Source organism: Ictidomys tridecemlineatus, chromosome 6 (assembly GCF_052094955.1).
Source record: "Ictidomys tridecemlineatus isolate mIctTri1 chromosome 6, mIctTri1.hap1, whole genome shotgun sequence".
In the NCBI taxonomy this organism is placed as follows: Eukaryota; Metazoa; Chordata; class Mammalia; order Rodentia; family Sciuridae; genus Ictidomys; species Ictidomys tridecemlineatus.
In genome coordinates, this window is record NC_135482.1 from 187,119,468 (window position 1) to 187,142,362 (window position 22,895).

Genomic DNA, 22,895 nt, shown 5'->3' on the forward strand with positions numbered 1-22,895 from the left:
AAAACACACCGGCTGTTTATCTTTGATCTGACTACAACCCCACCTTTCCAATGTTGTCTTTGCTACTAGGATGGATGTGACCTTGGGCTGGAACTAATCCATCACTAGAGGAGATAAGAACAGACTCAGTCCACCTGGCAGGTGTCACATGCAGTCAGGCAGAAGGCTGGGCTACCCCAGAGCTTAAGGAAATTATTAATACTCCACTAGAGAGGCCAGTTGGAAAGCAGAGGGACAGTTGAGCTTCTTGGTATGAGCAGGGTGCCCAAGAACTGCTGAGTTTTGTGGGTGCCCTATTTTCTGTCCATGGTTTGGCAATCAAGAAGCCCAGGATTCTACAAAGAAGCTGGAAAAAGCCTTATACATACCAAAGGTTAGAACTAGCCTAGGACTTGGCTGCAGAGATCCTGACTTAACTGGTGTGCAGTGGGTTAAACAACCTGCAGGTCGCACTTTGAAAAAGAGTGCATTGAGCCATAGGACCAGATGTCGCCCCCAAACAGGTGGGCCAGCTGCAAAGCCTTCAAATGAATCGTTCCAATGCAGAGGAAGCCAAGTCAAAGCGTGGTGCGTGGAGGCCCAGGCAGAACTCACACCTTCACTGAAGGTGGGGACCAGAACTGAAACTAACTTCCAGGGCCAGGCTTTGGTTGAAGACCATTTAACCAAAAGCAACTTGGTGGGTATTTGTTTTGTTGTTGTTTTTTACTCTTCCCGCATTTTTTACTGGTGCCTTATAGTTGCACATACTGATGGATTGGTTGTTAAACATCTGTATGTGCACACAATGTTTGGCTCTTCCCATTTTGCCACCCAGGTATTAAAAGTCCTGCCATTCTTCTAGCTGAGTGGTTTCATGGGGGCAGGAACTGTCTAGGGAGATGGCATTTCGTGAGGTGGTGTAGAGGGTTGGGCAGGAGAAGGTTGGAAAAGAAGGAAAGAGAATCCCAGCAAGTGAGGAGGCAGCAGCCGTACCACGCTCTCAGGGGGCTAGGTATTCTCTTAAGTATTCTGCTCCTTGGCATCACAACCTTGGGTAAAGACACACTCTTCCAGCTGCACTTGGGTCTTCCAGGCTGGTGGGGCCTGAGGGCAGGATGCAGCCACAGTGGAATGGCTGCTGGACCCTGGGTGGCAGGTGTGTGCACAATTGCCGGCTTCTCCTGGGATTTCAGCTGAGAGGTGGGCGGAAGTTTCGCAGAGTGGTGACGCGTGTGGGCTCCGCAGCTGGACTGAGCTTGCCTCTGGTGTTATCACTTCCTGGCTCGAGTGACCACAGGCAAAACACTGAATCTCAATTATTTGATTGGTAAGATGCACATAATTATGGCAATTGCCTCATGTTTCGTAGTGGGGATTAAATGGGACGAAGTGACGGTTACCAGTAGAGGCTCCCTGTGACGGCTGTTGCTGCATTAAGGAGCTTGTCCTGGTCCTCTCAGTCCTTTCTCTGTTAATCCGCCCTTCCTCTTCTCAAGTGCTCTCTGACCCTTGACTCCCTGCTCTTGGCCTGTGCACACGCTGTGAGTGGCTTTGTGTTTCCACATTGCTAAACCAACTTCACTGCACAATGAAACTGCTGGGAAGACACACCCACATCCCACCTTCCCTCGCCACCACTCATCCCCCGGAGCCGCTCTTGCCAGGTCCCTGAACGCCTACGAGCCACATCCATGGGCGCTTCCCAGTAGGTGCAGGTGGGGCTCCTGCCACCCTGGGGCTGGCCCGCTCCGCCCTTGGCCTCTTTCCCTCTGCTGCCCACTCTGTGGGTTCAGCGGCTCCTTCACTCCACAAGCCCTCAGCCTCCTCAGGGTGTCTGGGACCTTCTCACGCCCACCCCTCCCTCCCCACTCCACTGATTTCACTCCAGGTTCTCAGTTCCCACCTGAGTTCCCCCGGATGTGTCATGGCAGCCTCCTTCACCTCAGAATGGAAACCTTCCCAGTGTCTGGAAGTATCCCTGGCCTTCCCCACCTCCTGCACATCCCTCAAAGCTGAGTCAATCCACCACATCACAAGCAAGATTTTATTTCTTTCATGTTAATGACATTTCCTGGGCCGTCTCCCCCCCCAGCTGTCCACATTTGAGTAAATGGCTTTATTATTGGCAAAGTTGCCCAGGCCACCACGCTAGGCATCGCCTTAGATTAAATGCTTCCCCCACAACCCTCTCCCAGGTTTGAGGACACAGAATACTACGACCTCCAAAGTATACCTGCTCCTTTCCACCTTTCTCCAGTACTCAGTCTCAGCCACTGTGACTCCTTCCTGCCCTCTGCTTGCATTCCTGCCGACCTGCAGTCCATTTCCTACCCAATGCCAGGATGGGCCATGTCACTTCCCTTTGTAAACACACCTTTACTTGTCTTCCTAGAGCAACTTTAACAAACCTCAACCCTTCCATCCTGGACTTTGTAGCCTCCCACGATCCGACTCCTCATGACCGCTCCAAGGCACCGGAGATCACTCTTCTTCCTTCTTGCTATCTCCAGCTTCACTGATCCTTGTGCTGGAGCAGTTCAAGTTCTTCACTCATTTCAGGACATAATGTTACTTGGGATATCCTTCGAGAACATTCTTCACCCCACTTTGTGTATGAATGAATCTTTCTTGACCTTCAGGTCTTTCTTCCAATGACGCTTCCTTAGAGAGGTATTGTCGGAACATCCCACTCTAGCTCCATTCCTGTGACTGACAGTTCTCAATGCCAACACCATTTCTCCTTCATAGCACTAATAACAACATGCACTCATTTAATTCATGAAAATGGTTTCACTTTAAATGTCCACCCCAACAGAATCAAAGTTGCACCTTTGATTTCCATTAGATGGAACCTAAATTCCACAAGGCTAGGGGCCCTTCCATTGGTTCTACTCTTATATCCTCAGTGCCCGCCACAGTACCTGGTACACAGGTGGCTTCCTTAAATGCTTATCAAGTGGCCAAATGAATCAAATTTATCGAAAGCTTCAGGAGTCTCCAGAGATTAACCAGCACTAGTCAAATCTGGTAACGTACAATGTCTTGGCCCACCCATTCAGTCCCTTCTCCAACATATGTCTGGTTAATCCTGGTGCTACGACTGCATCAATTCCTAGGTAACCTCTAGGTGGAACATCCTCTCTTAGTGTATTACTGCTATTTGGAACATTCCACCTATGCTTGTCCTCCCTGAGAACTAGGCATTAACTCATCCTACAGTTCTCCAGCACCCGGCCCACCTGCGGGTGCCAGCTCACACCTGCAAACACCCTCAGATTAACTTCAGCATGGCCTGGTTCCCTTCTTGAAATTATTTCTCTCTCCCCAGTTTTGCTGTCCTGTGGACTCTGTGTGCCTCAAGAAGATATTATTTGTCACTGTATCACCAGAATCTAGCACCTTATGTAGTGCATAATCAGTGCTGGGAAATTTTTGTCAAATGAATGGATAAATAAATACGACTCTCCGTAAGACCGTTAGAATAACGGTTCTAGACGACTCATTTTTTCGTCTTCCTGCAATCAATATGTTGATAATTTTAGGCTAGAAATTCAATATGATATACAGGGTGAATTAGTATGATGTAAGCCATGGTACTAAAATTATACATAATAGCATAATTATACCTGGTACCAGATAATTAGATGTGATAAGTGACTTTAAAAGGTTTTAGGTGCATTTTCACTAATGGTTGAGTCTTGGTAATCTTGGACATTTTAATATTGCCAGTTGACGTGGAGCTTGGTGATGGTCCATTTCAGCTGTGAGAGCTTCCCATTTCCACCACGTTCTTTTTCCTCTAAGGCACAGTCAGGGTATGTACTTTCATACATTCATTATACTGGATGGCTTCAGTAAAAGGTAGCTGGAGAATAATCTCCAAGGACTCCTAGAGCCCCACAAGATAAATGCGCACAAGTAGCTGCATCTGTTTTGGCCTAGAGAACATTAGTTTTTCAAATAATTTCAACCTTAATCTTTCCCTTGCCGTGTTCCGTATCTGTTGCATAAAACAGTGACAAACCACCTTTGTGCGCCCTGCAAGGTTGGAGCCCTGCTCCTCTCCTGTCTTCCGTGGGCATGAAGAAAACCTCCGGGACTGAGGAATTACTATATATCCAGGGAGAGGCGGGTTCGCTGATAGAGGAAATCAATACCTTTACCCACAACCTATAATTTCCGTGCAGAGATATTAAGATTGGGCTGCATCTGGAGCACCATAAAAGGCATTCCGTGGATGAGGACACTACTCAGTCCATACCCTTCAATTTTTTCTCAGCCGTTTAAAAATTATTTCACCCTCTTGTGACACTCAGGGAAGCGGAGTCCACTTGAGCTAGTTCTGAAGACTTGACGGAAGGTACTACAGAGGGGTAAACAGGGTAAAGCCAACCTCTAAGAGATCTCTCGGCACCTAGAAATTAGCCACAGTGGGAAGCTTTAGGACTAAAGAGGGGAGGGATGAAGCTGCACTGGAATCATGGTAGAAAGGCCCACGGTGACAGCTAGAGCTATGGAGGGTCACAGTGACTTCCAGAAATGAGACTCAAAATGAAAGAGGAAACCTGGCTGCCCAGGTGATTCAGCCCATAGAGGACAAACTGGGCACAGAAATGTAGGGGCGAGGGGGAGACAAAAGGACAACAGCCAGCCTACAGCCACGGTTCCAGTGACCATGACACCCCTCCACAGTTTCTCCCGAATCTTCTCCATTTCCAAGACATCTTTTTGCCATCATTGGGTTCTGAAGACCCATCTTTTGAGAATCAGCAGCTTAGAAAGATGCAATTTAAATTGACCATCCCTCTAAAGTCTCTTTTGTGATCTTTGTTATTCAGATTGTTTACCAAGACCAAGGGTCACCAATTACTTTGACCCTAGAGCTAGACTGTGGAATGCCAGGAAATTGCTTTCTGTGATACTGCAAATTAAAAAGCAGAGTCACAGAACCTCAAAAGACACTGATTACCCAGTCTGCTGCTTGACGAGGCAGGTCAGATGCCTTCCGTATTAACTCTCCTATTTGTAAACTCAGCTAAAGGTTTTTCTCTGGTTTGAGGAACAGATATACTGTATTTCTCAGGTAGATGAATTGTCTTGATATCGTATTTCTATTTTTATTCAAAAATTATCATCGTTCTTTGCATGTACAATTACTCTGCCTTATATGCTACATGAAGTCAAAACAAACTGAGAAATAAATTCATAATCTCTACAATAGATTCTTATATTTAGAGTGAGATTATTCATTACAAATTCCTGGTTAAAAGATGGTTTCTATTTCCTAGTTATTGAGCTTCTATGTTTATTCCATTAGTGTGTCGAGTTCGGCTTTATGTTTATTCATTTTCCTGGAACAATATTGATAATCTCTCGAAAGTTTTCTGCCACAACTGTTTTTCTTTAATTTGCCCCAGAGAGTTTTCCATTTGTTCAAGCGGTTTTTCATTAGTTAATTTTTCCGCCAGTTGTGCTCATTTTCTGTGTTTTCTTTCTAGCATTTAATTCTCTTGATAAAAATCACATGGACAGTGTGTTTGTGTTCTTTGATCTACAAATGCACGACTACTTTATTTGAAGTATTTACAATTCCCCTAATTTTGATTTCGGTAATGTAATGTTTCTCTAGAGAATAATATTATTGGATATTTGGGATCCAATTAAACTAGTTAAGGCTATTAACTACTTAAACATTTGCCTGATTTTTATCCTTAGGTTTTTTTCCCACCCTTTTTGTGGTTGTGTATGGAGTTCTTAATTCAATGTTAGATACAAATCCTTAGAAAATTCAGATCCTCATATCAGGAAGGTTTTAGTGTAAAGGAGACTTGCAGAATTGTATCTCTGCTGAACTTCAGACGCATATTAGGTTGTCTGGGATAGTTAATTTTATGTAACCTCTTGACTGAACCATAAACTGCACAGATATTTGGGCAATCCTCATTCTAACTATTGCTGTGCAGAGTTTTCTGGATGTGATTACTATGTAACTCAGAAGTCTTAGTAGAGCCAATAGCTCTCCATAGTGTGGGTGGGCCTCACCCAATCAGTTGAAGGAACAAATAGAACAAATGGCTGACCTACCCAAGCCAGAGGAAATGTTCCTGACTGATGCTCTTCAAACAATAATGTTGATTTTTTTTCCTGCCTTCATACTTGAACTAAAACATGAACTCTTCCTGGGTCTCAGGTCTGCTGACATTCAGACAGGAACTATGCTATGGGCTCTCCTGGGCCTTCAACTCAGAGCTCAGACAGCAGATCTTGGGCTTCTCAGCCTCCACAAGTCTGTGAGCCAGTGCCTGATAACCAGTCTATACACCCTCGCAGGCGCACGCCCCCTGTTAGTTCTGATGCCCTGGACAACCCTAATACAGCACCTGAGACCCTACGTGATTCTAACCTTCGTACTTGACCCGTCCACTCTCCTCTGCTAGTCTTCGCCCATGGCCCTTCCCAAGTCGGTAAATGCAGCTCCGTCCTTCCGAGTATGCAGGCCCCAATCGTGGGAACCACCCCTGGCTTCCCTCTGGATCTCAGTTCCACTACAACCCTTCACCCTGCACCACACCCTTCTGCCATGATGCTCCGCCTCACCCTGGGCCCAGAGCTGTGGAGCCCACCGACCACAGACTGAACCCCGGAAACCGTGAGTCCCAATAAACCGCTCCTCCTCCGTGTTGTTCTTGTCAGATCTTAGGTCCCAGCCATGAAAAAGTCAACCAAAGCACTTAGGAAATATCTGTGGAGTGAATGAAGTCAGCCGTGCCTGGACCGCCATGGCTGAAGGCAGAACTCCCGTTGGAGACCCAGGGGGAAAGGCCGTGGCTCCAGCCGGGAAGGCCCGCCTCCAGGAACTGGGACCCAGTGGTGGGGGGCAGGACAAAGGGAAGGGAAAGCTGCAAGCCTGGCTTCCTGCCACAGGACCTGAACTCCAACCTGCCACTCGTGAGTCGGGTGACCTAAGCTCTCCACCGACTGACCCTCCATTTTCCTGAGTGGAGGCCTGTTTCCTGGGGTTCACGGGTGACTTGGAGGGGAGGGTTGGGGTCCTGTTCCTCCCCGAGCCTGGCGCCTGAGGCAAACTCGACACCAGGTCGATGTTGTTCAATAAGCAAAAGCTGGGGAGCCCCTGTGGGTGCAGAGACCCGAGGAAGTCAGTCCCCAGAGGTGAGGACACACGGGATGCCCCTGTGAAGGGCAGAATGGCCTGATCCTCTGACTTTTGTGGCCATGTGGAAGGGACATAAGGCAAAGGATGAAACGGAGACAGTGTGGCCAGACCCTTGAGGACCTTCAGTGGCAGCCACAGGTGTGGTCTTTACCCCAAGGCACCCACAAGTCATTGAAGGTATCGGGCAGGAGTGTGACATGGGTGACAGGATGGGAATATTTGACAAACATCAGTCTGTTTGAAGGAAGGGTTAAGCAGCCCTATGCATGCTGCACCCCGGATTTAAAATGAAAAAAATCTGCTCCAGCCCCAGGTCTGCAAGAATCTAGCAAGTTGCGTGACATCTCTTCAAGACCCCACTCCTCTCGCCTGCTGCCTGGAGTTAAGACTGGTACCTCCATCACAGAGTTCCTGTCAAGATTAAATTAGCTGTTGCATATAAAAAGCTCGGGCTGCTCTGACATATAGAGAGCTCCCTTTCAGCTATTTTCTGAGCCTCCCTATGATAGTGACATTGGGATAGAAAGAAGAAGACAAGTTCTCGGGTCATTTTGCACATAGATGTGGCAGTGCAACAGGACTCGGATCTTGCAACTGCTCAGAATTGAAGAAAATGTTAATGTATTTTTCCTGCAAACCTTCAATCAGTCAGTGTTTTTAATTACAAGTACGACAGTCTTTACTATCTGGGTTACGCTATTAACTCTGTCTACCTACCTCATCAACACTGCAGAGTGCCCAGAGAGTCAGGTTTGCAGACTTGGTAGTAGGAGCAGTGCAGAGCCGACTGCAAGGCCCCGTCCGTTGCCATGGAGAAGAGACATAATTCATACCTCCCAACCAGGCAGTGGAAGCCAGAACCTCTACCATGGCTTCCTGTAGGCAGAAAGCATTCAAATGCCACGTTTGCCAGAAAGCGAGTTCTGAACGGTACCTCCTCTCGTCCATTAGTGTCCTCTAAGTGGAAATCTTGCCCGGTTCAACTGATGGGGATGCCCTAGGTCATGCCTTCATCGGAGCTGCAAGACCAGGGAAGTCTCCTGAGGCGGGATGGCACTTCCAGACATGAGAAGGGTATCTGATGCCTCGAGGCCACAAATAATGATGCACAACCACTTCTGCTGTTCACAGACATTGGAAAAGCAAGGGAAAGGACATATTTACTCAAAGGTGAGGGAATGTTAAAAAGTTGAGCTTGTGGTTGAGACTCGGATGGAATATTCAGTGGCATTCATCTACCAGACGTGTGGAAATGCGGATGTGGATTTCAGGGATGGCCCCGTGGGGAAGCCTACAAAAATTCAAGTTGCCAAGGCAATGCAAGTGCCTGGAATTGTTGGCTAAACTCTTAATGAAGGGTTTCTGCACATTTCTTCCTGACTTTGTTTCTTTTCACTTTGAAACTTTATTTATGGTTGGTAAGGTAAAAATGCACAACAAAGTTGCAAATCTATGATGTTGGATTTAGATAAGTGACAGCTTTATCTTCCAGCTCAGTAATGGTCAAAAAAATTAAGAGCCTCTAGAATTCTATTTTATTCTTGATCTTTTCATGGAAAGAATATAAATTAATAGTTATCTTGGTGCACTGAGAAATTTTAAGTACAAACTTTGATGTACAATTTTACATTCAGTATTCAAACCATTTGCCAACTTGGGGACCATTCATATGAATTTGGAGGATATTTTTCCCTCATGCATTGAGGGAGTTTCAGTTCTGAATACATTTTCTATGTCATAAGATTGTTATCTCCATCAAAGCTTGATCAAGAAGCAGAGCTGCTGCCTGATACAATCTAAGGGAGTCATAGGCGTAAGACGTTTATGCAATCCTGGGAGCTGGGAGGGGAACCTCTGCAGGCTGTTGGCTCTGTGCCTACTGTGGACCTGAAGTGTGGAGACTTTGTGTCTGCCACACGGATAATGGAGAAGAAAGCTGGATGTGGCTGAGTCAAGGGCAAGTGGGAGCTACATTGACGAACAAGGGTTCCACAAGGTCAACTGGAACCTGAAAGACAAACTGGAGTCTGCATCCGTGTCTCAGTACTGACAGCCCCAATGCTGTGGGGTATGCTGCAGAATCTGGTACCTTTGGGCACAGAGTTACACACATACCTGTGCAGGCCTTCGAGAAGCTGAAGAGGCAGATCCTGGGGGAGCTGGAGGAGAGATGAGTTGGAATGCTGACTCACAGCAAGGAGCCAGCCAGCAGATCAGCCATGATGCTCACAATCTGCCACCGTGCCTGCAGCCCTGCACCGACCTTCAGAGTATAGGACAGATGGTCCGTTCCCTACCTCATGTCAAATGCCTCTTGTGGCCAGCTAACCTAGAATCGTACAAGAAAAGGAACCTGGTGAGACATAGTACCAGCTTCCCCAAATTGACACACCACTGCTGTAAAAATTCCTACTCATAATATTTGCATTGTATAACTCATTATTCTGTAGAGAATACCAATCAACATTAGACCACAGAAAATTCCGAGCTACATTTATTCATGATTTGACTGCAAACGATTTCTAAGAGCTGTATCTCTTTAAAACTTGCCATTTACTTAATCCCTCAAACATTGCTTGCATTCGAGTATCTTATTTAACGTCCTAGCACCCACAGACACCACCAAAAGATGAATGGCGCTATTGTGGAGTGTTTTCAACTAAGTAGACAGTTGCACTGCAGAATTGCTCAGGAAGCATGTTGCCCTGCCCTCTGTTCCTGGAGGCGAATTCCAGGCGCCTGAAGGAGGTGGACTAAATACCTCCTCGGAGATCCTGGGCTGCCTGACCTTCCACCCAGAGCCCTGCTGTACTGAGTTCTTACTTATTCCCTTTAAAGCTTCTCCTTTGTTTATGAAAGTTCATTATCCATCATCCACCCTTATCCTTTCTTCCCTACTTATGACCTCAGACTCTTGTGTCTGAGATTATTTCTCCTCTCTCGCTCATTAGGCTAATGGACTAGAAAGGGGGGGGGGACCTTTCCTCGAAAGCCCTTCTTCCTTGAAGTCCCTGAGTGATGAGCTTTTAATGATCTACCACTTTCTTCTTGGTGAAACGAGGCTGGGGGTCAGTCATCTGCACACGAGAAGAAAAGTGGAACTTCAAAGACCATCTTATCTTCAGACACACACAAGGCCTCCTGTCTGATTCTCATCTGGGCTTGCAATTAATTCTTTTTCTTCTTTCCTTCATATCGCAAGGCAAATCAATCATACTTATAGGGTTATATTTTACGTGCTTGGCTGTTGTGTGTTCTGTGAGAAATAACCATTTCTTTACCTTTAGACCTGTACCCTGATACGGAGGTACAGGTAGGCACACAAATTCATGAATGGATAAATGGACTGGGGGTTGGAGGATGGACAGATAACACATCCAGGAAGAAGGGGCTGTTTTGAAACCATTTACCTCTATTCCTTTTTAAATCCACACTTCTACCTCTTCAAATCTAGAAAGGTTTGTCCACTAAAGAAGTTTTACTTATTAAAGAAAATAACTTTAGGCTTTAGGAGAAGTTATGTTGAAATTGCTATCTTCAGAAAGTTCTAGAATTTGAAATTTTTCAGTGATAAGTTATTAATAATTCAAACCCCTTCATATATAAAGGAAACCAAAGTCTGTTAAGGGTTTGAGTTGTCCACTTAAGCACAGGATCCAAAACTGGAACCTGGGCTTTCTAAACACTGTCACTCCTCCTATGCCACATGGAGAAGTATAAGGCCTGGCCAACTTGCATGCAAAATTGTCTCAATTGATCAAAACGAGCATAATTGAAGTGTAATGCTGGAATACAAATGATGTGATTAGTGGGTTGCTAGATTTATTTTTTCATCTGTAAAAAATCATACTGTGCCTACAAGATTATGGCCTTGTAGTTAAACCACAACTTAAGACTGGATAGTCAACACTGGAGCCTTTTAATGAATTATTGTTAATATTTTTAGATGAGATAATGGCATTGTGATTGTATTTTTTGTTCAAGTTCTCTTTTAGAAACACACACTGAGATGTTTACAAATGACGTGATCTGATATCTTGCATTTACTTCAAAATAGTGCTGTTGTGCTGGGAGGAAATAGATGAAGCAGGACTAGCCTTATGTGATAAATTATTGAGACTGGGTGATACATAGAAAAGAACTTGTTCTATTCTTACTACTTCTGTATATTCAGCATTTTCCATATCAAAAAGTTAACTTTAAAAAACACTGCCAGGTGGTGCTAGGTGGTGGTATAAGTGTGAGTTGTTTATTTGTTTTGTACCGGGGATTGAACCCAGAAACGTTTAACCACTGAGCCACATCCCCAACCCTTTTATTTATTTTTATTTCTGACACAGGGTCTCACTAAGTTGCTTAGGGCCTTGCTAAGTTGCTGAGGCTGGCTTTGAATTTGAGATCCTCCTGCTTCAACCTCCTGAGCCACTGGAATTACAGACACCTGGCTATGAATGAGATTTGAGTCAGGGATTTGAATCACATCTGCCACTTACTAGCTCTTTATGGATAGGACAGCTGTAAAATACCTCCTTGTGTCATGGTAAAAATTAAATGCAATAATACATGTAAAGTCCTCAAAACAGCCCTTGATACTTCTGTAATCAAATTTACTTGTTATTGTCATCTGAAAAGGTGCCACAACCCTAAGGCATTCTGGTCCTCCCCACTCCCATTGCAATGTTCAAGACAAAATTATAAAATAAGTAAAAGAAGTGAATGCCATTATTGTAGATTTGGAGCTAGAAAGAGTGCTCATTGAAGTCTTCAGACAGCATGAACGAGGAAGTCAAAGAGTTCAACGGCAGAGTGGAAAAGAAAGGCAGTGAGTGCTGTTGATTATAAAGACAAACTGTGACCAAATCAAAGCAACATGGTGTCCCACACTCAACAGAGAAGCAAGCATCATCAGTGGAGCTGACTCAGGCTGGACGATGGGTCATCTGACACAGCCAGTAGGTTTTACTCATTGCCAAAGAAATGGCTCCCTACCGACCCTCTCTGACTCCTCTTCCGACTGTGCACTTTGGCTTCCACCCCTGAGCTTCTTGTCCTTGCTCCATGGTTAAGTGATGCAGTTAGAGTGATGGGTAGAACAGAGGGACCTGTCTCCAGGGCTATGCTGGAGATAGGAAAGCTACAGGAAATTATGCCTTCAGCCAGAATTGAAGCTCTAACACTGGATTCATAGTATCCACCACTTGCAAATTCAAAGGTGGAGACCCATTGCTTTGCAGAAGACATTTGGGGGGCTCCTCAGAATTTTTCCAGTGTCCATTTTAAATACTGATGAATGTATGGATGTGGAAACAGATCCTGGCATTGCTAATTCACGTACTGGTTGTCAAACGTATACGGATTAACAACCCTGAAACAGAGACCAAAGTCTAAACTACCTGGGTCTGTGCACTGCTTGGAACACTACTGGCCATCTCCACCGGTTACTTGCCTGACTTCTTCTCCTACCACTTCCACCTCCACCCTTTCATGCTCAGCTAAGAATAAGAACTCCTCTACCTCAAGATCTTGCCATTTCCTCCATCCAAAAAACTGTTCCCTCAGGTCTTTTGATGGCTTGCTTCCTTCCTTCTTCTTCATGTTTGGCAGATTCAATCTTGGTGTAGCATCATCCCCCTACAACAGATTGGTACCATAACTGACTCTTCATTCATTATCCTTTTTCTCTACTTTACTCTTCTACATTAACTTTTTTGTGTGTGTGCCAAGGATTGAGCCCAGAGGGCGCTTAACCACTAAGCCAATCCCCACCCCTTTTTAAAATATTTTATTTAGAGACAGGGTCTCACTGACTTGCTTAGCACCTTGTTAAATTGCAGAGGTTGGCTTTGAACCCACCATCCTCCTGCCTCAGCCTCCTGAGCTGCTGGGATTACAGGCATGCACCGCCGTGCCTGGCCTTCTGACTTTCATCATGTTTTAACCACCATTTAATTTATTTAGTCACTTAGTTAATTATCAACCTCCTCTTCCTGCATAAAGATATGTATTTGTGTCTGTTTTATTATTTAATAGATCCCCAATGCCCAGAACACTGCCTGGTACATAGTTAGTGTTAAATAAATATCTGTTTGATTGAATGATGGATGAGTGAATGAAGGAACCCACATGAAAAAAAAAAAGTACAAAAGTACAAAACTTATAATTACCAGATGAAGATAACTCATATTTTTCAATATCCCTTTATGATAAACACTCTTAAAATATTAGGTATAGAAAGAACATACATCATCATGAAGGCCATACATGACAAACACACACATAACCTCATATGAAATGGGGTAAAGTTGAAAGCATTTTCTCTAAAATCTGGAGCAAGATAAAGAATTACACTTTTACCACTTTTATTCAACATAGTTCTAGAAGTCCTAGCCAGAGCAACTAGGCAACAGAGAGAAATAAAGAGCATCCAAGTTGGAAAGGAAGAACTCAAATTATTCCTGTTTGTAGACAACACAATCTTATACGTAGAAAAACATAAATACTCTGCCAAAACCAACACCCCATTAGAATGATAAACAGATTCAGTAAAGTTGCAGGCTACAAGATCAACATAGAAAAATTAGTAGCATTTCCAGATACCAAAAATGCACCAGCCAAAAAAGAAATCAAGATAGAAATCTCATTTATAATAATTTCCAAAAAGCAAAAGACCTAGGGATAAACTTAATCAAAGAGATAAAATATACCTACAATGAAAATGATCAAACTCTGATATGAGCTATTGAAGATGATACCAAACAAGGAAAAGACATTCTTCGCTCATCGATTAGAAAAGTAAATATTAAAATATTCCTTTTTTACCCAAAGTGATCTACAAATTCAATCACTATAAAACATCCAATGGACTTCCTCACAAATGTAAACAAAGAAACAGAAAAACATAAAATGCTTATGGAACCACAAAATATGTTCCAAAGCCAAAGAAATTCTGAGAAAAGAACAAATCTGGAGGTGTCCCACACCGGACTTGAAAACATGCTACAGAGCTACAGTAACCCAAACAGCTCGCTTAGTCTTACCTGCCAAGGCCGGTCCCTCTCCTGGCCACCTGGGTCTGTCTCCTGAGTTCTAGCCATCTGGCTAAGGGTCTGATTTATCTCAGATGTTAGCCACAATGACGCATATGCCATATGGTAGAAATTGCCCTTCTTCTGTAGCCCCCAATCAGAAGGTCACCTTGGCAATGCAGTAAGTCCCACTTTCACACAAAAGACACACAGGTGGGATGAGGGCTGGTGTTGGTCAGGGCCCTCGGAGTTTGTCCATAGCGTTTAAAGTTTCAGGGTCTAGCCTTGGATTTGGTACCTTGGTCAGTTAGTAAATGGCTTAGGGAAAGGCTTATCTCAAATATTAAAACAACTATTTAAGTTAATTTTGTTATTTTTTTTTAAATCTCCACTTAAAATATTTGCAAAATCAGAGTGGGGATAGAGCTCAGTGGTAGAGCCCTTCCCCAGCATGAGCAAGGGGCTGGTTCTATCCGTGCACTGCAAAATTGAGGAGGCAAAAAAAGAAAGCATTATAAAATAAATAAATATTTACATAGTAATTTCAAAAGAAGATAATTTTATTCAGCTAAGTGCATATAAATAAACCAAGCAGTTAGCAAAGTATACCGATATGAGGAACTCCTGGTCTTGTTTCTTGAATACATGAAGTTTATTTTTTTGTGTGTGTGCCAGACTTTATTTGAATATGCTGTTTAAACTTACTGTTTAGGGGTGGAAAAAAACCTGTGCTATCTTAACAATGTTGAAAAATGTATTGATTATGTAGCCATTAAGTGATATATCAACTTACTTAGGGAACATTTCTTGTTCAGGAGCAGGAAGTGGGTTGCTGCCTGGCCATGTCAGTCTGGCTCAAAATTTTCTCAGGGGTTGGATCCCCCAAGTAGTGCAGATGTCTATAAGTAATTCCGTGCTCTCTGCAGAGTAGCACTCTGTATATAAAACAAATGACAGAAGCACAGCATTCCCCTTGAACTTCTTCCCCTCATTCCTATTTCTCTTGGACGGCAAGGTGGGATCCATAAGGCCTGAATTTTATAACAGCGTCCATTTTATGGACTCTAAATATGACATCACTGTTGGATTACAGCTTACATCAAATTTTTCCCCCCATAAGAAGACTCTCATTCTGAATAAGATCTGTCAGAAGGTGACAGCTGTTTTTTGTTGGCTGTAGAATTAAGTAAACAGTTAAGACAGTGGAGCTTTTACTAAGATGATTTAATAAAAGCTCATTAATGTTGTTGATTTACATAGCTGACCCAGATAGAATACAAAATTCAACACTGCGCTGCGGTAATGTCATCACAATATATTGATGTATTCAGTGCATTACCATCATTAAATTTTAATTTTAAATTTAATCAAATTTGTTAAGACAAAAGACAGAACGCAAAGGGAGAAATATTGGAACTATTGGGGAATATTGCACCTTAACTTTCCTTTGTTTTCTAATTCAGGTAAAGAATTTATTCGGCATCGTCAGGAAAGTACTAATAGGTCCGCTCCTATGAAACACAGGCACAAAGTTATTTCTGAGACTAGGAATCAAAGCTATGAAATCAGTCAATATAGAAGCCGATGAGCAGTTAGAGAAGGGCCGTGGAGCTCAGGAAACATCCTTTGTCTCTAGCAATTGTATCCACAGTAATGAATCAGCAAGAAAGCATTTGACCCAGCAAAATCCACCCGCCTGCATGGTTCTGTATTCAGAGCAGAGTGAGGAAAGAAAGAAACTTGGGAATTTTCTATTTTCCACATCTGTGCCCGATTCTTTCTCTGTGTGCTCACCACACAGCCACTGCGGGCGGCAGGGTCTACTTGAGGAGTGTGTGATTCATGTTCCACACGTGAAGTTCCCTGAGCCATCCTTCAGCTTTATGGGATGGAGAGGGAGGGGACGGATATTTTCCATTTGGCTCTAGTAGTGCCTGACAGTTAATAAGCAGGCCTTGCCTGTAAAACTTGTAAAATAGGAGAATTAACCCGTAAATTGTTGTAATAAAAACAACTGGCAATATTTATTGAGCATTTATTATTTTCTCAACACTGGGTCCTTTAATTCCATCAAAAAAAAAAAAAATTTCTTGTGGGGATGGCTGTTTCTCCACTGCAGAGACGAAGGCTTCTAGGGACTGGGAGCCTGGGCAACGCCACATGCTAACGTGGGAGAGGGGGGACTTGAACGTGAGGGTGGGTTGGAGTCTGCTCGACTCCAGCGCAATGATGGCTCTGCAGCGATGGTAACATGAATGACAGTGTGATCAAGTGGAGGGAGGGGGGAGGGGGAGGGGGGTGTCAAGTGGAAGGAGGGGGGGGAAGGGTGGGGTCAAGTGGAAGGAGCTTGGGAAATGGTGGGGTTTGTGGTTGGTAATATGGGTCTGGGTTAAAGCTGTGACCCAAACTGGTAGTGGGACTGGAACAAGTTATTGTAACTCCACGGGCCTCAGTTCCCTCGTATGTAGAGTGGACTGCATAAAACAAGGGTGGGGACAGGTCTGCTTTCCCTTGGACACCCCCCCCCTCCTCTGCTGTGTGCAGACCTATTGCAAACCCAACTCATCGCACAGCTGAAGAGACAGGGAACCTCGGGTGGGTTTGCTGTGCTCTCTAGGTGGTTCCTAAAACCCACCAATCAGAGGGAGGGCAGGGGGTGGGCTTACCTCCCGAGAGAATGGCTGTGTGTTGACTTGGTTTTCTGTAGACCAGCATTTCTGAAGGTACATGTTTCACATTAACAGGAGTAACCAAAAAAAAAATGTTTGGGTATAAATAATATTAAAGCGGTATTTCTTGACGGTTTTCTCAGACCCTTTAATATACTACTGTGCATTGCAAATCTCCAAGTGGACAACACAGTATTTCCCAAGCAAACCCAGAGGAGAAGGCTGTATTATCTTCCCAGGTTGTCCCATGGGACCAGTATCCAGCAGGAAAAACTACGGGGAAGTACCAATTAATGAATGCAGGATTCAATGACCCAGTATCGCTCCTGTGGCTTGGAGAGTGGAACAGCTCATTTCAGATCCTTTTGCAGAGAATCTGAACCTTCTGAGGGACTGCAGCCTGGCCCAGATAGTACAATAGGATTGGATTGTTTTTGTACTAGATATAAAAGCTAATCCATGGATTTATCAATTTCATAGGACATAGAAACCTTAGTCATTGGTTCTTACCCTATTACAGGCAGCGTTGAGAAGTCTCTGTAGAAGATTCATGTAGATCAGGAACTTGTGAAAGATATATATAAAAAAAAGGGAGAATTAGAAAAGAATTAGGGGAGAAACACAAAGAATATCCAAGAGTGATAAGTCTGTGACGAGCCCTTAATAGTACCTACTGGTCCCAACCTCATCTGAAACTACTAAGTAGATATGTATAGGTGAGCAGGTTGTGTACTGCACAACTCCAGAGATGCACACACTCCAAGGATGTTGACTAGGACCTCAATAACTTCCAGGGAATATGGATACACAACCTACATGGCCATAGCACGTGGGCTTGAACATCAACTCCAAGCAACTGAATAAACTAAGAATGGCTTCTGACAAAGTATTGTCTTGGTCAAACTGTAACTGGTTTTTCCTTTAAACAGATTTAGATTATTTCAGGAATTTTAGACTATTTCCCTTAGACAATTTCGGGAAGTTCTCTGTATTTCTGTGGCCAAGAAAATCCTTTCTTTTTATTTCCTCCATGTGAACGAGGGAGTCCCCCAGAATCCCACTTGCCAGATTCCTGCCCAGGCCAGTGAACCGAGTCTGATGGGTTCTCAGGTTTCGGAATTCGGCCATGTCACTTCAGCCACTAGGTTCTGCAGGGACCCAGGACCCTGATTGCTCTGCTGCCTCAGTTTCTGTACTTGTACCATGAAGACAAAGCAAGTGGCCTCCCAGACCGAGAATGAAGTGATAAATCACTATTAAGTGCTTTGCAAAAGGGAGCACAATGAATGCTTAATAATCCTTCCAATATTGCAGACATAAAGATAAATTAGGCAATCCTTTCGTCTCTCTTGAGGACAGTGTCAGAATCCTTATTTGGGTGTCAGTTAGTCTAATTAAGGCAATAATTACTTGTTAGTTGATTCAGCGTGGAAAAAAAAAGTATACTAATTGACCATCTCCTAAAATTTATGTTTTTTAAAATTTTTTTAGTTGTCAATGGACCTTTATTTTGTTTATTTATATGTGGTGCTGAGAATCAAACCCAGTGCCTTACACATAGTAGGTAAGCACTTTACCACAGAGCTACACCTCAGCTCAAATGTATGGTTTTTTTTGTTTTGTTTGGTTGGTTTTATTACAAATTTGGCAATCCTATCATTGGCTAATTTCAACATTTTTTTTAAAAAAAGCACATTTATTTCTAACCAAAAGGAACCTTTCTTATATTTAAACGGGAAATCTTGATTACAGAAAATTTTTTGAAGCACAGTCCATAGTATTAGCTCAGCGATGTTACATAACTCAAAGTATGTATGTAGAAAGCAAAGTTATAAATGCTTAATTATGTTAAAAATAACTTTTAAGATTTAAATAGATTAAAAATACCATCCGTGTTTCTTAGACAGGGATCCAGTAAATTGAGAACTTTTAAAGTCACTTTGGGGGCCTGGTGGAGAGCGTGTCATGAGGAATCCCAGGGCAGCCTTTGCCTTTGGCGAGTAGCTGTGGCACCAAAGCCCAGAGTCTGATTTTGCCAAACTGTAATTTGTATGTGGGTAGTTTTCCTATTCATTGATAGAAAAATCTTCCAGTCAATAGGTGCAAATGTTTTCGACTATAAACAAACACAACTGAAATGATTCTGCACAGTGAGTGTTTAAATGTTACTTATTTTCAAGCCAATGCCAAGATGAAAACTTCTTCGTGGGGGGAGGGGCGGCCCAGTTCCTGCTGCGGGACGGATTTCTGGCTGCAGTGTGCTGAGGTCTTGGGCTGCAGGTGAAGCACAAGTGGGGGCGGGAGGAGTGGCAGGGAATGGGAGGACAGGACATTGGCGCATGATCTGACACCGTGTAGAGTCCTCACTGAAGTCCCCAGGAGCCACTGACTTCCAGGGAGTCCCAATCTTCTCTGTCTTTCCTAAAAGCTGAGTATTATGTTGCCCTTTCCTCGCCCTCAAATAAAAGGGGTGGGGGGCTAGAAACTAGATAAAAAGGAAGATTCCTTCCAGCCCTAGGATCCGTGATTGTAATCTCCCCCGTAATCGTCTCAGGATTGGACTGTTCTGCAAAATAAAATCACTGCATTTGTAAGTGATCAGGCTTGTTGGAGGGGCTGCCAATCCCAGGGGTGTGTGGGCAACGGCTCGGGAGAGACGGAGCACAAGCACCACTAGAGCACACGCTGGAGAAAGTAGAAAAAGAACAATTCCCATTTTGTGCTGCTGTAGAACCCGGCCCTGCTAATGGAGCTCAAGATGAAAATGAGTCAGTGAATATTTAAATATGGTTACTTCTTCCTTTTCGCTAAGCCTTTTAGATGCAGAGGTCTATAAAGCTGTGGTTGGAGATTTGAGAGAAAGCACGCAACGACACGAGACCAAGATGATGTAAGGTGGTGACATCGGCATCAGGATGCTGTTGCTAAGGTGAACCTGTTTTTCTCTCCAGTAATTGCCCATTTCTGGTAAAGAACATATCCATGACACTATCCCTTTTCCTGAAGCAGATACAACAGAGCCAGATGCTTTCTCTTTGCACAAATTATTTTAAAAACAAAGATAAAAAATTTTATTACAAAACATAACACATGTCCTTGGGAGAATATTCAGAACATTTTGTGTAAGTTGGAAATTCTAATTTGTCAAGAATGTATGCAAGGATCTGAATGGATATCGGGATGAGATCATTTCATGGATGGACCTGATAAAAGGTAACTGTTTTTGAATATAGGGAGAAGGCAGATAGGAAAGTATGTGATGGTAAAGAAGAAAGACCTGGAACCTTATGTGGTTGGCACAGAAAAGGCAGCGTAAGGAGACCTGGGTGTGAAGGAAGAAGGACAGAAGCCACCACCTTATGGCTCTGAAGGATGGATTCTGCCATCACTACAGCCAGCACGCAGCAGCAACAGTAAGGAACAAGAGGTGGCACTTGGTGACACAGTTAGAGGCCAAGGTCAGTCTCCCAGGGCTGCTCCTGGGCTTTATGTCTTCTGCTTAGAGCATGCTCCTCCAGAGATTCCCCAGAGCACACCCTGGGCCCCGGAAATCTCTGCTGAAGGGCACTCTGTTCAAGCACCCTGTTGCCTCCCAACTCTGCTTGGGATACTTAATGTCACTTCCTGTGTCCTACATTTTCTTTCTGTTTTTTTTTTTTCTGTACACTTCATCCTTTCTAATTCGCCATATAATTTTTTTTATTCTAGTTAGAGCTAGTCCATATCAAGAGTATGGACTCCAAAGCCAGCCAGCCTGGGACAACTGGCCTCCCCACTGACCACGTGAGTGATGCTAGGAGGGTCGTATCGTGACTCAGACCACTTTTCTCGCAGTGAAATTAGGATAATAATAGCATCATGCATCTGACAACACCGTGCTCCACACAGTGACCACTCCACAAATGTTTAATGAGTAGATTGCTCCCCCTGTTCCCAGTCCTGTGGGGAGCGTCCTGGAAGCACTCATCATCATGTGTAGAATTGGGTGGAGGGAGAAGAGGAGGGACACATTTTCCACAAGTGGATGTTTTCTTTGGAATATAGGATTTAGGCCAGATTAAGATTTGCCAGGGTAATTGCCCGTGTAGGTCACTCTCCAGCCACCAGGAGCCCTCTGCTGGTCAGGAAAGCCTGGGCATCTGGTCTCCAAGATGGGCCTGAGAAGGACTGGGAAGACTGGTCCAGCCAAGATATGCCAGAGCCCCAGCGACTTCCAGGATGGCTGTGAGTCTAAGAAGTGAAGAGAGAGATGTTGAGGCGTGGCAGCTGCCTCACAAGTTCCTGTCAACACTGAGGACCACAGTGAAGTAAGGAAATATGGTGTCAAATAGAAAGATGTTGAGTTGAATGAGGTTAGCTGGCATGAATGTGGCCCAATGAAAAGAAAAGAAAGAAAAAAATGAGAGAGAGAAAATGAATGATGTATCTGGACCAGTGCATCCCCAAACTATCCACCAGTTCACCATACTAGTTAGATGAACCAAAGAGTCTCAGGCATCGTAAATCCTCCAACACCATGAGCTACACACCCTCTCCTGGAGATTCAGGATGCTCGTTCCTCCGATCAAAGGTCTGAGAAGTCCTTCAGTAAAAACACATTTATTTATTTCTAATTTCCCAACTTACGTACCATGGATCCTTTCCTTCAGGAACACTTTGAGCCAAGCACCCATAGATCTTCCTTCAGGGATCATTGTGTAATACAAAGAGCTCTGTGGGGTCAGGTCTGTGTCTCACTTATCTTGATAGATCATCTCGATGGTCTCAGATGGGAGCAATATATTGTGAACATAGGACAAATCCTGATGGAAGGCAAGTGGGTTGAGGTTAGGGTAGCAGTCCTCAAAGAACAGAAAGAGATGGAAATGAGAACAAGGGTGTTGACAGAGGATGCACATCAAATAGAGCACTGATCTTCAGGGTGTATGAAGGACTCAAAAATCTTAACACCAAAAAAATAAGACAAAAACAACAACAACAAAAAGAACCCAATCAATCAATGGAACGAGGAACTGAACAGACACTTCTTAGAAGATGATGTACAGTCAGTCAACAAATATATGAAAAAATGCTCATCATCTCTAGCAATCAGAGAAATGCAAATCAAAACTACTCTAAGACATCATCTCACTCCAGTCAGAATGGTGACTATTATGAAGACAAAAATCAATATGTGTTGTCGAGGATGTGGGGGGAAAGGCACACTCATGCATTGCTGGTGGGACTACAAACTGGTGCAGCCAATATGGAAAACAGTATGGAGATTCCTTGGAAATCTGGGAATGGAACCACCATTTGACCCAGCTATCCCTCTCCTCAGACTATACCCAAAGGACTTAAAAACAGCATACTACAGGGACACAGCGACATCAATGTTTATAGCAGCACAATTCATAATGGCTAAACTGTGGAGCCAACCTAGATGTCCTTCAGTAGATTAATGGATAAAGAAACTGTGATATATATATATATACACAATGGAATATTACTCAGATTAAAAGAGAATAAAATCATGGCATTTGCAGGTAAATGGATAGAGTTGTAGAATGCTATGCTAAGTGAAGTTAGCCAATCCCCCCAAAAAACCACAAATACTAAATGTTTTCTCTGATCTGAGGATGCTGATCCATAATGGGGATGGGGAGGGAGCATGGGAGAAATGGAGGAACTCTAGATAGGGCAAAGGGGAGGGAGGGGAAGTGGGGGTAGGAAAGACGGTGGAATGTGATGGTCATCATTACCCTAAGTATATGTATGAAGACACGAATGGTGTGACTCTACTTTGAGTATAACCAGAGACATGAAAATTTGTGCTCTCTAGGTGTACTATGAATTGAAATGTATTCTGCTGTCATGTATAACAAATTAGAATAAAAATAAATTGACAAAAAGAGTGTTGACAAAGCTCAGTAAGGAGTATTATATTGTAGAAAATCAAAATCAGTTGCGTTTGCCTTTTTTTTTTTTTTTTTGGAGTGCTGTGGATCAAACCCAAGGTCTCACATCTGCCAGGATAACACTACATTCACTTTTTAAAATGCAAAC

At 43.6% G+C, this 22,895-nt stretch overlaps 1 long non-coding RNA gene across 1 annotated transcript; it reads left to right on the forward strand.

Moving 5' to 3' along the window:
• Positions 1-220: 220 nt before the first annotated feature.
• On the forward strand, positions 221-22,522 carry LOC120888508 (uncharacterized). The gene is made up of 4 exons (XR_005732188.2): positions 221-679; positions 19,663-19,779; positions 20,084-20,308; positions 20,559-22,522. It is a non-coding gene; the product is annotated as an uncharacterized LOC120888508 (long non-coding RNA).
• The last annotated feature ends 373 nt before the right edge of the window (positions 22,523-22,895 follow it).